Source organism: Podarcis tiliguerta (assembly GCF_965153285.1).
Source record: "Podarcis tiliguerta genome assembly, chromosome: 1".
Lineage (NCBI taxonomy): Eukaryota > Metazoa > Chordata > Lepidosauria > Squamata > Lacertidae > Podarcis > Podarcis tiliguerta.
In genome coordinates this window covers 108,319,596-108,335,752 of record NC_139534.1, presented here as the reverse complement: position 1 = coordinate 108,335,752, position 16,157 = coordinate 108,319,596, and the positions used below count along the sequence as shown (strand labels likewise).

General features: G+C 46.1%; 1 protein-coding gene across 2 annotated transcripts in view; it reads left to right on the top strand.

Annotated features, from left to right (window-relative positions):
- The first annotated feature begins 7,071 nt into the window (after nt 1–7,071).
- Nucleotides 7,072–16,157, top strand: part of STON2 (stonin 2) — a 70,136-nt gene continuing 61,050 nt past the window's right edge. For both annotated transcript variants that reach the window (XR_014512974.1, XM_083447868.1), the window contains exon 1: nt 7,072–7,302. The gene's annotated coding sequence lies outside the window, so the exon portion shown is untranslated. The remainder of the gene's footprint in view (nt 7,303–16,157) is intronic.

Below are 16,157 nucleotides of genomic sequence, written 5' to 3'. Positions count from 1 at the left end.
CTTGCCCTTAAAGTGAGGGTGGAGAAGCTTCTGGGTTTGGCAGGAGATGGAGAGTGGGGGGAGAATTAGGATGTGGGGTGTGAGTCTGCGTGAAGTGGAAGGGTCAAAAGGATCAGCAGCAGATCACAGGACAACTTCTCCCTCAGTCAGTCATTCTGTCTCCCTCCTTCCTGTTTGCTGTCTTCCTTCCCTGACACTTGTTGCCGCATCCGTTTCCTCTGCTTCTCAGATGGGCGGGTATGTCAAACTCAGTTTTCTTTCAGTTTCTTCACATTCTTAATTTCACTTCTCTACATTTCTACATCAGCTTGTAGGAAAACATTTCTTTTTTAAAAAAACAAACCTCATTGAAATTCAGTAGTGTTTTAGTGTTCATTTATCCTAATGTATGCATTTTGATACGCAGTTTTCCTGCAAATTCCCTGAATACGTTTTTTACCATGTTCTATGATTCTATGTGGGGTAAAACCTCAGCGCCTAGGACTTGCCGATCGTCAGGTCGGCGGTTCGAATCCCTGCGGTGCGGTGCGCTCCCGTTGCTCGGTCCCAGTGCCTGCCAACCTAGCAGTCCGAAAGCACCCCTGGGTGCAAGTAGATACGGTAAATAGGGACCGCTTACTAGCGGGAAGGTAAACGGCGTTTCCATGTGCTGCGCTGGCTCGCCAGATGCAGCTTGTCACGCTGGCCACGTGACCCGGAAGTGTTTGCGGACAGCGCTGGCTCCCAGCCTCTTGAGTGAGATGGGCGCACAACCCTAGAGTCTGGCAAGACTGGCCCGTACGGGCAGGGGTACCTTTACCTTTTATGATTCTATGTGTGTATTCAATGCACATTTTACCATAGCATTTGCATTTTTTTTAAAAAAAATCCCTCTCTCAATAGAACATACAGAGACTCAGTTTTCAAATCCTAGAACTGTTCAGACAAATTAGCCATACCCAAAGCATGACATTGCTGTTATAGGCAATATAGAGATTGTGAGAGAAGAGAGAGAGGAATGGAAAGGCGGAGACAATAAATTTCATTCTTTTACATTTTTGTACCCATTATTTGTCTGGAGAACTACACTGCAGAAATCGGAGAAGTGTGAATTTCAGAGGCTGAAGGTTCGCATCTTGTTTTGCAAAGTGTGGATTAGGTAAATTCACCTTTAAATGTGAACTGAATACAATTTCTCCCGCATCCCTAATTCCCACCCTGACACACTGCATGCTGCAGCTTTACTCTCTTACCAATTCATCTCCTACATATTCCTGTGCACTGTACATGCAGGGAAATGCTGCTACCCACCGCTCAACAATAAAGCCACGGCATGACAAGGCAGGTGGGTTGCAGCACTGAAGTGTCCTGGTGGTCTCTGGAGCACAGTTTGAGAAATGCGGCTGCACATTTTCCAGCCCCAGCACACCTGAAGGAGGGCTGTTAGCCAACTGCTCAAACTAACACATTATCAATGTATATTGTTTATCAGTTGCCTAAATACATAAGCCAGATAGTGGCAATGCTAATGTTTTGTGGTTTTTTAAAAATAATAATCTTGCATTGCTGAGATTTGCTGACCATAAATTCTGTCTGTCTTGTTTTCTTTGGCGCTTTCCACTCAAAATAAATTGGCTTTGGGTGAGTTTGTGTTCCTGTTTGTTTTGGTTCTGACTTACGCCGGTCTGAGGTTTCCAGTGTTGTTAGATTGTATTTGTCACTAATATCTTTTGAGGAACTGAATTCTTAAAAGTGATTTGGGATGTGTTAGGACTGTGCAAAACAATCTATAGGCACAAATCAGCTAATGCTAGGCATTTTCTGGGTGCTTTTCTTTGAAATGGGAGATTTAAGCATCTGCTTTAAGCCTCTTCCAGAGAAAAGAACGTGACTGAAAGTGCTCAGCTTCAACTGGATTGTGCCAACCAGTCTTACTTTATTTTTTATCATGAATATGTGTCGACTTTGCTCCTGCCTGGAGAGAAAAATGCACAGAAGGGAGTGGGATATAAGAATGCTGAAAAGAATGACATCATATGACCTCACTCTACAGCTGTCTGCCTTCCCCACCCGCTTTTGCTAAAGATTCCCCATTGAGGTTCTTAGTTGTCCAGTACTCAAAAAATACTCCTAAAAGTAGTAATAATGCTTATGTGGGTTCTCTCCTCCATCCCCCCCCCCCGAATTAGCAGGAGGTTAATCTCAAAGTATTGCTGCCTGTTCCATCTCCAGCATGAACAAACCCAAACAGACGGTTAGCTAATGCTCTAATTGTGTGTGGTGGCTGAGAAGTGTTGGAGACAACATATAATTTCCAGCTTAATTGTGCTCTTCCTCAAGCTGGGCTGAGAACGCAGGAATGCAAACAAGAAGTATTTAGCAGTGATGGGAAGTCTATATTTCAGGTGAACCTGGGCTGGCCTCCGTCTGTCTTGGGAGAAAATGGAAGGGTGCACTGTTGGGAGGTGAAGTCAAACCGTTGGAGAATTGCAGTGCCTGCTGTGGCTGTAGAGACCAATATGGGAGAGACACGTTTTGTTGCAGGTGGGGCAGGTGAAGGCATCATTTCTCCTCTGGTCACTGCTGTGGATACACGACGTGGCTGATTGTCTCCAGGTGCTGGGTAACTGGCCAACTGGCCTTAGTTGTGGACTAACAGTTTTCAACCTACACTAATAATTCACAATGGCAATAACTGTTTAATTCAGTGGTTTTTGAACTTTTGGCCTACAAGGATCTTTTCCCACAAACACTTGCCTGTTGATGGTGATTAAATGTGTATACTGCCCTTCATCCAAAGATAATAGGGTGGTTCACAACATAAAAGACCTGTTATGACTATTCTGGGGAGTATTATATCCAGTATGCAGACTCTGTGTAGCAAGGTCACATGCTAAACCCATTGGCTTCATTGTCGTTAATGTCTCTGCTTGAATCAAGCGCATTTTGTAACCCAGCTCTATTTATTATTTTCATCAGGTTCAGGTGAAGCAATGGATATGCAAAAGCAATGTTTTAAGTTGCTTAATTATTGGATGAAGGCCAATAAACTAAAGATGGAGGTACTGCTGGTAAGATTCCAGCTGATCTGGAAGATAGTGTTCAGCATATTGTAGATGATACACTCGCCCTAAAAGATCAGGCTCACAGTTAGATATGGGAAAGCACCGGCCCACCCATGAGGTGAAGCAGCTGCCTCAGGCAACAGGATCCACTGGGACAGCAAATCTGGCCTCCAAGAATGCATCGCCTGCTGCTGCTGCCATAGTAGCAGCAACAGCTACAGTGTGCTCCTTGGAAGCCAGATCTGTCCCCTCTATAGTGGCCTCATAGCAAATAGGAGGCACTGCTGATCTCCTCCCACCCTTGTTCCTGATGTAGATCTTCACTCACATGCCAACATGTATTGGGTCAGCCCTGGGTTGAGGTAGTGCTAGATCCATGCCAAAGTGGCATGAATTGGCTCTCACAGATTCTGACTGGTGCACCAACTGTGCTTCTCCTAGACACTGTTATCTGTAGTAGCAGTCACATTAGACTACTGCCAATGCATTGTGCATAGGGCTTCCTTTAGAGAATCTCCAAAGTTCTGAACACCTACTACCTGTTAGGATATTTCCGTTCCACCTTAAAGGGAGCAGGATGTTTGTGTCACAGCCTGCATATTTCCTGTTCACAGGATGTTTCTGTTGTGTCTTTGCTTTCGTTTCTCTCTCTCTGTGCTGGAGACACTGAAGCAGGCAGTCATGTTTTCTTTGTTCTGACCAACGCTGAATAAACTTGTAAATATGCTCTCCTGCATGCATCTTTCGCTGTGCATTATCTGCTGATAGAGCGTGCATCGGCTCTGGAATGTGGCAAGCTATTTCTGGAGCTCGTGTCGCTAATTGCTGATACTGCGTGTCTGCGGGAGATCGATGGACGTCCGGAGACGACGTGGAGTCATGATGGACTTTGTCTCCCTGGCAGTATCCCAACCTTCCCTCTTAACTACTAAACTAACCACAGTTTCCATTATGTCCAATCTCAGGGAACTGTGGTTAAATGAAGCAGGAGGGTTTGCAGATACAGTTTTCCACAGCTTCTGCTACTTGATGTGAATTGCCATCTGAATTGCTGAAATGTTAAACATGCAAAAACATGCTGTTCCTCAGAGCAATGGCACCTTTCTAGCTCACTAGGCATTAAGACATCATCTTCTTCTGCCCTCTCACCTAGTGCAAGTAGCCCAGTTACAAGTGCTAAATAAAATGTTGTGTATGGTATGCGTTATGCCTAGCCATGACCCGGCACTAGACACGGAGTCCTCAGAGAATGATCCAGACATGCCACAGGTCAAGGACCTAGAGGAGCGGGCAGGAACTCCTGGAGCCAGTCCTGAGGATTTCCTCTTTTGGGAGCTTAGTGGAAGAATTCTTGGATCCAACAGAGGAGGTGGAGCCACCCCTCAATGCTTGAGAATGCTGCTGTCAAAAGGCCCTGGTTGAAGCCAAAGAACTCATCTCTGCTTTTCAGGCTGAGGGAGCCGGCGTTTGTCCACAGACAGCTTTACCAGGTCATGTGGCCAGCATGACTAAACCACTTCTGGTGCAACAGAACACTACGATGAAAGTCAGAGTGCACGGAAATGCCGTTTACCTTCCCGCTGCAGCGGTACCTATTTATCTACACACGCTGGTATGCTTTCAAACTTCTAGGTTGACAGGTCCTGGGACAGAAAAATGGGAGCTCACCCAGTCATGCGGATTCGAACTGCCGACCTTCCAATCAGCAAGCCCAAGAAGCTCAGTGGTTTAGACCAGAGCACCACCCATGTCCCACACCTTTTACCCACTGGCAAAACAGGAGACTTCCTAATCTTATGGGCTCCTGTGTAATCATATGTGGTCAAAGGATAAAAACGTGCAATTTACTGTGTACCTCTTACTGTAGGGTGAGGTATCATGTATTTTTTTAAAAAAATGTTGCACAATAAGGAGGTGGAAATTCTGAGAATAAATTGCCCACATTTTCACATTAATGTATTTCGTTTTCACAGCAACACCAGCTGCTTGTAATGAACAGAAGGGAATCTTACAAGATGTTGGCATTGCTGAAATAGAAATAAAAAAATCATTCTCTTTTCTCCTAGAATGCTGATTTAAAGGGCAAGAAAGTGCTTGAATGGTTGAGCTCATAGGCAATGTTGAATTATTCTAGTCTCTGAGCAAATAACATTGTGCATGGTAGAGAATACTTGATCTTGTGGTGACCAAGAAAAGTCAGTAAGTCTGTGTGCATTATGTGGGTTGGCATATAAAGCGGAATATTGATTACTAGCTATAATGGGAACATTTCTGATGAAGGAGGAATACTAAATGCTTAATAGAGTGGGGGCAAAATCCTTGCTCACACATGACAACCTAAACAGTCGAAACTACAGCCTTGACTTCAGTAACTGGATTCCAAACTTCTTACTGTAAGATGAGCTGTGGATTGTACAGGACATTTTTTTCTTGGTTTTCAACTGCCTTCCACCCCTAAGGTCAACTGCAGGGATAATGATTTCTTTACGAATCCTATTCTGGCATAGCTAAATGAGGGTGTATACCAAGTCTGCCCCAATGTATTTTGTCATGTGTGATGCAACTCCAATTAACATCTTGTTGTTCTAAGTTAAAATGGAAACTGAAAGTGACTTAAAAAATGTATGTGGACCACTTCACACTTGACACTTCTCCTGTGTGGAACAACACAAGAAGGAAAAAGAATGTGTGGTGCCATCATTACCCCATTATGGTATTGATATTGAATTTCATGAGTTGTTGTTAGCACTTTATGCAGCAGCTGGCACCTTGTATTTGTGTTATCATCTATGTTTCATATTCCACCAAAGCACTTTATTGTACTGTATGTGGCGCTCTTAACACAACTTAAACCAGCCTTGTTAGATCTTAGTAGTACTGTACTGTCTTTGTACTAGAAGGGCAGAGAGGCCACTGAGAATTGAAGAATATTTTTTATACTCTCCTCCTTGTAATATGCTGTATGGATTATATTACGGGGGTTGTGGGTGGGGTTGTTTTTAGGATCTTAATTGTGGTTGTATATACTGTAACCTGCCATGGGACCTTCTGGTGAAGGGAGAGTAAGAAATACAATAAATAACTGTAGGAAACACTGTTGTTGCCAGAAAATTGTGTGAACATTTGTTTTTCCCTGTATCCAGATGTTTGGAAGTCATTGCAGTTCTTAACAAACGTTTTCAGTGCGAAATTGGCTTTCATGTAGCTGTTACATACAATCATGTGCATGCTATGTCATAATCAGTTTTACTTCTTTGTCCATTTATTCATTCGACAAAAAGTATAACCCACTTTTCAACAGCTGTTCTCAAAGGCTGATTACCACTGACGAAACGACAAGAATCAGAAACACTCCAGAAATTAGAATACAGCATCAATCATGGACAGGGTCAGCCGAATTAAAACAAAGCTGACCTTAAAACATCTTAGCTGTAACGATGCTTGCCTGAAGAGAAACACTCTTATCCTTGAATGAGTCGCACCAAACTTCGTTTAAAAAATTGTTCTGGGAGGGTGAAGACGGGCTTTTCATATGGTCTTCCGTTCTGCTGGCTGGTTTCCTTGTACAGCGCTGTTTGCCGTTAGCTTTTTTGTGGCAGAGGGCAATTGATTTGCTTGGCTGGTGTGCTTCGGTGTGACACCTCCAGCATGCGGTCGGGCATCTAACGAAGGTTTCTTATTATTTCGTTCTATTTAATAATAACATCTTCGGAACACATATCTCTATTTCTAATCCCATTGGGTTTTTTATGTCACTCTGTGAAATGTTATGTGCATTTATAATATACCACCGATGACGACGCCGGGGGAAGATTGCGCGCGGTTGTTTTGCATTTTACTGTTAAAGCCTTCGATGAGAATAAAAATAGACGGTCAACCCTTCGACATCTCCGAGGCTGCACTGGGCGGGTCGAGTGAGCGAGGAAACACCCTGGGACAGCCTTGCCACACCCTCCTTCCCCGCCAGCCAATCCCGATCATCTTTTGCTCTCCCCGGCTTCGGATCCTGCCCAATGGAGGCTCTCCCCTGCGCGGGTTCCTTCCCTCGAAGGGAAGGGAGGAGAGCGCCCGGAGTGCAGCCCTCTCGCTCCAAGGGGGGATGGCAGAGCTTGGCTTCCTCCGCTTGGATCGCCTGCCGCTGAACTTTCCTGCCGGGATTTAAATTTCCCCGTCTCCCCACCACAGCCTTTCTCCCTTTCAGCACACACACCTTTTTGCTGGAGGGAGAGAGAGAGAAAGACTGCGTGGCGCTTCCAAGGTAACCCGATCTCTTGCTGCACACCCCGTTTGTATTTTCTGATCTTCTCCCGCAAACCAAACGAGGCAGGTGGAGGGCAGGGTCAGGCCAAGGAGGCAGCGACGGCCGCAGATATTGCCGGTGTGATCGCAGCCTCGCCCCGCCGTGGGAACATGTGCGCGTCGCCGCGTCCAGATCTCCGCCCGGGTTTCGCCTGGGCTCCGCGGAGCACTTTCAGCCTGCGAAACTGCACCGGCTGCTTGGCGGGGACCTGAGAGCACCACGCTTGGAGCGTGCAAATCCCTCGCAGCCAAACAAAGAAGACCGAGATACTTCGCCTGCCTCGAAAGTAGCTCGGCGAACGCCGCTGGGTAGGGCGCGGTGGAGGTGAAGGAAGGGACACTGCGTTTATAGAGGGTGTTTTTTTACGCTTGGCTTTTTTTTTTACCCCCCCTTTTGTAAATCATTTGCTAGAAATCGGCACCGGGGAAGACCCGGTAGCCTGGGAGATCCGTGATCGCCCACGATCGGTGGGAATCGCTCTTTGTATTATATAGCCTGTGACACAGGGACGCTGTTGGGTTTGTCTGTCTGTTGCTTTTAAACTCTCCTAGGGGACGGCGCTCAGTCTGGAGAGCGGGTGCTTTTGGAGGGGTGATCGTCCCCCTGTTCCCTCACCCAAATGTTCCCACTTTAGCTGCGCTCTGTTGCTCGCGATTGATGGTGCCCCTTTCAGGCACTGTCCTCTCTTTTCACTCTGTACTCGAATCTGCTCGAGCACCTGCTTAAAGGGAAAGCGGTTATTTCTCTCGTTGGTCCTAGCAACCCTTTAGTGTCTCTTGTCTCCTTCCGGAATGCATTATCTTCCCAGACATTAGCACCCGCAGGGCTTCAGAAAATTGCAAGCCGATAATGTGTTGGGAGTTCCTCCCCTTCTCTTCTCAATGCATCCATTATTGACTTCTATACTTTCACATACCAGAGTTTTTAGGTGGAGTTTAGCGAAAAGGAAAAGGCAGTTATATAATGCAAGAAATTGCCTTGGTTCTATTTCGTGCTGGGAATCAGAAATATCCCATTTAGGCAAACTAAGAAGGTAGAGATGGGATTGTGTGTGTGTGTGGTAAAACTGTTGTTGTCTGGATTGAAGTCGAGGAGCCATTAAGAAGAACAGGCAGATCTTACCTTTGGAGCACAATCCATCAATAGGTCATCAGTCTTTTGTACACGTCTTGTTCATGAGTTTTGCCCAAGGGGATTTCCAGGGAGCTGTGAGCCTCATGTCAGTGGGAAAGTGGGGTGCTGTGTGGATTTCCCATCTCTGGTACCTGAATGTCTTGCAAGAGCCATCCCTGTGGCTAGAAAGTTCTCACAGTAATGTGAATAGCATTTCTCACATTAACTTCTGAACTAAATTAAACAGATGCATTCATCACTGGTATAGAAAAAGTAACAGATAAGGATCTTTCCGAGAGAGAAACGCTCAAATTCCTGCTGTGAGAAAAATAGGGGGTCTCCCAATAGCTCTCTTCACTCTTAATTAATTACAGTTCCCATGATTCTTTGGTAGAAGCCATGTTTGTATGGTGCTGCTTTCATTTACAGTGCAGATGGAGCCTTAGACTATGAACTTACAGTAATGGTCTAGGGACAGGGGTGTTCTTTAGATGATGGTGCATTTAGATTTGAATACTTCACTTCAAAATGTGGTATGCTAGCCCTGAAAAACATGGGAGCCCCTCTTGCTCATTCTTCTGAGTAAGGCCTTGGACTTCTGCCCCAAAGCACGACCTTGACAGCACTTGTGATAGCTCAGTATCAAGCCTCCAACTGGGAGCAAACATTGGTTCAAGGCCATGCTTTAAATGTACGAATGTAGAAAGAGCCATCCTGGGTCAGGCAAAAACTCCAGAATCCAGTCCCTCAAAGCTCCTCTGCAGTAACTTGGGGTCTTGACGATCCACAAGGGCCAGCCAGATGTCTCTGGGAAGCCAACAACCAGAGCTGGAAGGTAACAGCTCCCTCTACCAGTGCTTTTGAACAACTGGTATTCAGCTCCATGTTCTTTCAACATGGAGTCTCCATATAGCCATCAGTTTGTTTGTTTGTTTGTTATATTTTTATCCTGCTTTTCAGCTAATTATTATTATTTCCCCCCCCCAAGTGGCTGAAATGAATTAAAAATAAACAATACAAGCACTGCCGTTGTCTTGAGGTTCTGTAACTGGCCCTGGCCCTATGGTTTTGGCAGGTAAGGCAGGAGCCATGGCAAGGTGTTGGTAGGAGTAAGCTGTGCATGCCATGCTGCCCTCTGGTCTAGGGAAGGATATTACCCTATTACTGGTGTTGAAATAAGATTCAACTGCCTGTCAGGTCAGCTTCTATGTGTGAAGTTGGGGTTGAAGTACGGGTGGCACCATGTCATCTTTCGCCTGAGGCAGCAAAGGATTTTGAGCAAGCCCAGGTCCTACTGATGGTAGCTCAAGACTCCTAGACATTCCCCCAGATTGAGACATATGGGGAAAATGCATCTCTCTAGTTCTTCAGGACCTGCCCATGTAAAGTTGGAATGTCCACTCCCCTTCTGGAATTCGTCCCAAGTGGAAAATAATAGGTTGGCATCCATCTGTCTCAGGAGACAATGGAGGAGTGCCCATTGTGGGCAGTGGCGTAGCGTGGGGGGTGCAGTGGGGGCCGGCCGCACCGGGCACCACATCGGGGGGGGGGGGCGCTCGCACTCGCAGCTCTCTGCCCCTACCTGGCTCACTCACTCTCTCTCACTGCAGTGCTGGCTGTGCGAATCCGATCCAAGCCGCCGGGTCGCCACCCACTGTGGAGGGGAGGGTGCCAGGCGTGCGGTGCGGTGCGGTGCGGAGAGAGAGCGAGGGACTATCTGGGGGAGGGACAGTGCAGCGGGGGGGGGCAAATTACTTGCCTTGCCCCGGGTTAGGGGGTGCAAATTACTTGCCTTGCCCCGGGTGCTGACAACCCACGCTACGCCACTGATTGTGGGTGAAGTCAACCTGTTGGAAGGTTACAGGGCCTCCTGTGGCTGTAGAGGCTGATATGGGGGAGCCATGTTTTGTTGCAGCTGGGGCAGGTGAAGGTGTCTGGTTGTGCTTCCCTCTGTGCTCCTCCCAGCAGTCATTCCTCCTCTGGTCATTGCTATATGACCTGACTGCCTCCAGACAGGGATTCCCCTATGGCGGGGTTGATGTTACCGGCCTTCATGTCACGTTTGGAGAAATCTTTGTAACAGGTCCGGTGTCTGGTTAAATAAGGAAAATAAAATGTCTGCATATCTTGCTTGCATCATAGGTCTGTCTTGTTAACCTCTGAATATCAGTCAGCCATCTATCCCTGGCAATGGCGGTTTTAGGGGAGCACAGGAAAGAGAGGTCTCCTCCAAAATGCTGACAGCTCCTTCAGTCAGGGTCTGCAGTTCACACAGGAGAGCAGCTCTTCAGACAAAAATGTTTTCAGTAGGGTAGGAGAAGGCTGCTCTTCAGGAGGCATCGCCTTAGCATTCTCAAGGGAAGGAAAACAACTTCACAGCCCTGCCTCTTAGCTGTCTTCACCAGCCCTCTCACAGCTGCCCACTTCTCCACCAAAAGGGAGCAGGCTGGGCTTACCCTCTGTTATTGCTAGACAAAACATCTCACAAAGACTCTCCATGCAACATTCCCCCACCACCCCAGATGGCATCATTCTTGGGCCAATAGGTGCTTTGCACATGTGTAAACTTAAAAAAAAAAAATCACTTTCAAAAAGGATCCCTTGGCCACAAAATAGTACTTTGAAGGATACATGTGGGGATTTGGTTAGTTCTGTAGGCACATCACCTTCAGTTGTGCAAGATTCGTATATCTCTTTCGTCAATGTAGTGGTTCTGTTGCAAAGAGATTAACCTTTTGAAAGCCCTCAAAATAGCAATATTGTGTCACTTTCAGAAATTCAGCCCTTCGTCTTACTGGAACAGCTTGGGATTTAAACCATCTTGTTAATGATTGGGTAGGGATGTTATACCGCACCTCAAGAGTGCAAAAACCCCCTGACAAATGGGGTGTTGCAGCGTTCTTTTCTTGACCTGTTGTTGTTCAATGTTACAAACAACTTGGAGGAAAGAATTGAGGGGGTGCTCATCAGATTTGCAGATGGCACCAAACTGGGAGGGGTAGCTAATGCCACAGGAGACAGAATTGGGATTCAAGATGACCTTAATGGATTGGAGAACTGGGCCCAAACTAACAAAATGAATTTCAGTAGGGACAAAGGTTCTGCACTTAGGCAGGAAGAACCAGATGCACAAATATAAGTTGAGACACCTGGATTGCCAGTAGTAGATGTGAAAAGGTTCTAGGAGTCTTAGTAGACCACAAGCCGAACATGTGTCATCAGTGTGATGCATCAGCACAAAAAGCTAATGCTAGTCTAGACTGCAACAACAGAAGATTTGTGTCCAGATCAAAGGAAGTCATAGTACCATTATATTCTGCTTCGGTCAGACCACACCTGGAACACCGTCCAGTTCTGGGTGCCACAATTTAAGAAGGATATTGACAAGCTGGAACATGTGCAGAGGAGGGCAACCAAGATGATCAAGGGTCTGGAAACCAAGCCTTGTGAGGAACAGTTGAGGGAGTTGGGTATGCTTAGACTGGAGAAGCGGCTGAGAGGAGCTATTTAAAGGGCTGCCACATGGAAGATGTAGCAAGCTTGTTTTCTCCCTCTCTGGAGGATAGGACCCGAACCAATGGATTTAAGTTACAAGACAGGAGAAACTGACAAAACATCAGGAAGAACTTTCTGACAGTATGAGCTGTTTGACAGTGGAACAGATACCCTCAGGAGGTTGTGAACTCTCCTTCCTTGGAGGTTTTTAAGCAGAGGTTGAATGGCCATCTGTCATGGATGCTTTAGCTGAGATTCCTGCATTGCAGGGGGTTGGGTTAGATGATCTTTGAGGTCCCTTCCAACTCTACAATTCTGTGATTCTAAGAGTAGGTACAGTCATCTGTTGCCACCTGAGAGCTTTGACTTGCTGCATATATTTCTGTTGTTGTTCCCCATTTTTACCCAGCAAAGAGAGAATTTTAGATCAAGGACTGTGAGAAATAAATTGGTTATGTAACAGTGAACTAGTCCCCCCCCCCCTTGACAGACTGTCTAGTACAAAGGCTCCCACCCACCTGCCACAGGTGAGGTTTTCTCCCTGGCTGCAGAAGACTTTGAGAAATGCAGTTTTGCTCATACATATTTTATACCACCAAATTTACAGAGGCTTCCTTCCATTTGCTTTGTCAAAATGTTCCGTGTGGGAAGCATCACATTCTTTCGTGTTTACTACTCGAACTGACTTTTTCTGCTTGCAGTCTTTTCTGCTCAGTCCTAGTGTGAAGAAAGTAATTTTGCATGAATTGTAAATGAAATAAGAAAATGCACACAAGCACTGCCAGGGAAGAGCAGGGAGAGGGAGACTGAGACCGACCATTAGTGAGGAAGGATATGCCTCTAGAATAACCACACCTACCATTTTCTATGCATTTTTAACCCATCATGTCCATTATCCCTCCAAGCTTACTAATTGTTGCAAATTAATTACACCAGTGCAGGAATGTATATTGGTATCTGACTTCATCATCTGGAGATATCACTGTGTAGCACTGGTATTTGCGATATCAGACCAAGTGCCAGTGACTGGTCACATTGGGCAGTGGCCAAGGGCCCCAGAGGCTGAGAAGGACCTCTCACCAGTCCATCACAATGGGCCCCAGGACTACCATCTTAGCAGTAGATTAGCAGCCATTTTTGAATGGGAGTGAAGCTTCCATCCACAATGGCTTCCCACTATCTTAATTTGCTTCCACCCATGGATCTATAAATGTATAAAATCTAGAGATTTTGTCAGTGCTATTTTCCAGAAAAAGAGATGCCATGAACACCTCCCCTGTTTTCTTAGAACAGTAATGGCACCCACCTGAGAGATGACAGAATTGAGTTCCGGCAAGTTCCAGCTGAAAGAAAGCCCTGGTTTTCATGGATATATAGGCCAGCATTGCTGCCCACTACTAAAATGCCTTCAGGGGATCTGGCTGTTGGCATGCAACCAAGGAAATGGGGACAGTTTGCAGGTCCCCAGCTGCTTCCAGCCCACCGTCCGGTGTGCTGGGCGATCTCCAGTCCTTGGTGCAGCATCTTCAACCCAAGCTTCAGAAGCTAGGGCACGCTACTCAGCAGAGTAAACGCTACGCGTGGTAGGAGAAGTTGTGTGAGCATATTTACAAGCAGTTTATTCGGCATACATCAGGACAAAAGGAAACATGTCTGATCTCCTTCGTGTCCAAAGCAAGGCAGCAAAAGCAAAAGCTGTACACAAACAGAAGTTCTCAGCAAGCTGTGCTGGAGTGTAAACAGACATGTGACATACAACAATTCCACACGTCTGTTCTTAAGGTGGAATGGAATATCCCAACACTGGCAGGGAGTGGTTTTGCTGCTCTTGCAACAACAGGAGAAAAATACTGTGTGACCTGTGATGGGGGGGCCAGTATTGATGAAATATTGCTTCAAGCCTTCAAACGATCTGCAGGAATGAGGAATATCACAGTCCAGTGTGTTATCTCGCTGAGCAGGGCAGTAGGAAAGAGAACACAGTTTTCCCCAAAGCAGAGCTGGGTCTGCCAAGTGTGTAAGGGAAATAGGAATATATCTCAGTTCTTATTTCATGTGGTAGAGTGGCCTATTCCTGTATTCCACCATTTGCATAACCTATGTGCCCTGGCCCTGTTTGCATAGCTGTCAACATTTCCCTTTTCTTGTGAGGAATCCTATTCGGAATAAGGGAATTTCCCTTAAAAAAAGGAAAACGTTGACAGCTATGCCTGTTTGATCTTGCCCTTGGTTTAGAGTAGCCATCCCCAGCTTGTTGCCCTCCATCTGCCCTGGCCAGGGATAATGGGAGTTTTAGTCCAAAGTTATCTGCAGGTTTGGGAAGGCTGGTTTAGAGCATTTTAACAAGCAAGGTTTATACGTGGGTCTACAATCCTCTCCATGCCATTGATATATGCCATACAGCAGTAATCCTATTTGAGCTTTGACGAACCAGCTGTGCATTTGCTACGAAAACCGTCTTTTAATTTTCAGTGCCATTATGTAATGGGAAGATGTGCTGTAATACAGCATCAATGTTAAAACACCGAGACTCAATAAGTAATGTTTCAAGCTGATTATTTCCATAACTGGATTTTCTTTTTAATGGTCAAAGCAATAGTTTCCTGCCATGTCTCTAATGGGGCTTTTTCACTGGAGAACACTGCTTGCTGTGAAGTAATACGTTTTGATTCTTATTGTGCTACAGGACCTGGTTAAATCTCAACAGAGCCATAGTGCCAAACACAGTGGGGTTGAATTCTCAGCAGATCCACATCAGTTAGTGCTGTAAGTTGTCACTTTATGTTGGTGGTCAACCAATGCAATGGAAACAGCTGAGACTCTTATGGCACCTTGAAGACCCATAAATATAGGGGGGCATAAGCTTTTGTGGCTTCCTGCTCTTCAAAGAGGCACCAGATGCCAAAAGTCTTATGCTGACAGGGCCACCACACCTGCAGGTACTCGTGTTTTTCATGCACACCCACCAAACCTCAGATCAGTGCAGTATTTCAAATATGGGCATGCACAGTCCCAAGCCATTTGAGGCTTTGCAGGAAAGTAAGGTAAAGGTAAAGGTACCCCTGCCCGTACGGGCCAGTCTTGACAGACTCTAGGGTTGTGCGCCCATCTCACTTAAGAGGCCAAGGGCCAGCGCTGTCCGAAGACACTTCCGGGTCACGTGGCCAGCGTGACATCGCTGCTCTGGCGAGCCAGAGCCGCACACGGAAACGCCGTTTACCTTCCCGCTAGTAAGCGGTCCCTATTTATCTACTTGCACCCGGGAATGCTTTCGAACTGCTAGGTTGGCAGGCGCTGGGACCGAACAGCTGGCGCGCACCCCGCCGCGGGGATTCGAACCGCCGACCTTTCGATTGGCAAGTCCTAGGCACTGAGGCTTTAACCCACAGCGCCACCCGCGTCCCTTTGCAGGAAAGCAGTAGCACCTTTAAAAGCCCAGAAATGAGCAAGACAAAATAGGGTGAAATTACACTGATCGCCCAGTCTCAGACCTTTCTCATTTCATTTCACTTTTTATTTGTATACCTTCTTTCTATATTGCTGTAAAACATGGTGGCTTACAAGCTGAAGAAACAACGAAATAGACAGCAGAGATCAAGAGTTTGGCAATGATATTGTGGACCTTTTGTTATACTTTTCCAGTTCTGTAGAGCACAATGGCTGTGGCCAAATTCCTTTTTCCAGGAAAGGGTGCAACAGCCAAAGCTGGTAAAAGGCACTGATACTCAACCATGTAGGTGTGCCAGATCAACAAGCGCTAACAACCTGTGAGATTTAAGGGGGAGTGTGACACCTAACCCTGGATCAGATGATTCGTTGAACCAACAGCATTTGCATCTTAAATGGATTAAATTTCATTTAAGTGCACATCTAGTCCTTTATTGATATCAAACATTAGTTTAGGATTTCTAGTCTTCCTAGAATCTGATGAAAGCAAGAGGTAGGACCAGGTGTCAGCTGCGTGCTGGCTCCTCATCCCAAATCTCTCCTGATAATTGCAGCAAAAAGTTTCATGTTGCTACTTCACTTGCTTTGTCCGATGGGTTGCTGTCTTTTCCACGTTATAAAATATTTGTTATTTCGGAATTTTACAGACTTGCGGGCAGGGCTTTGCTTGAAGGAGGACTTGAGACTAAGACAGTACAGTGAAGTGGGTACAGAAATGTGCTCTTATCTCTTTACCTCTTCCTGCCACCACTATGCAT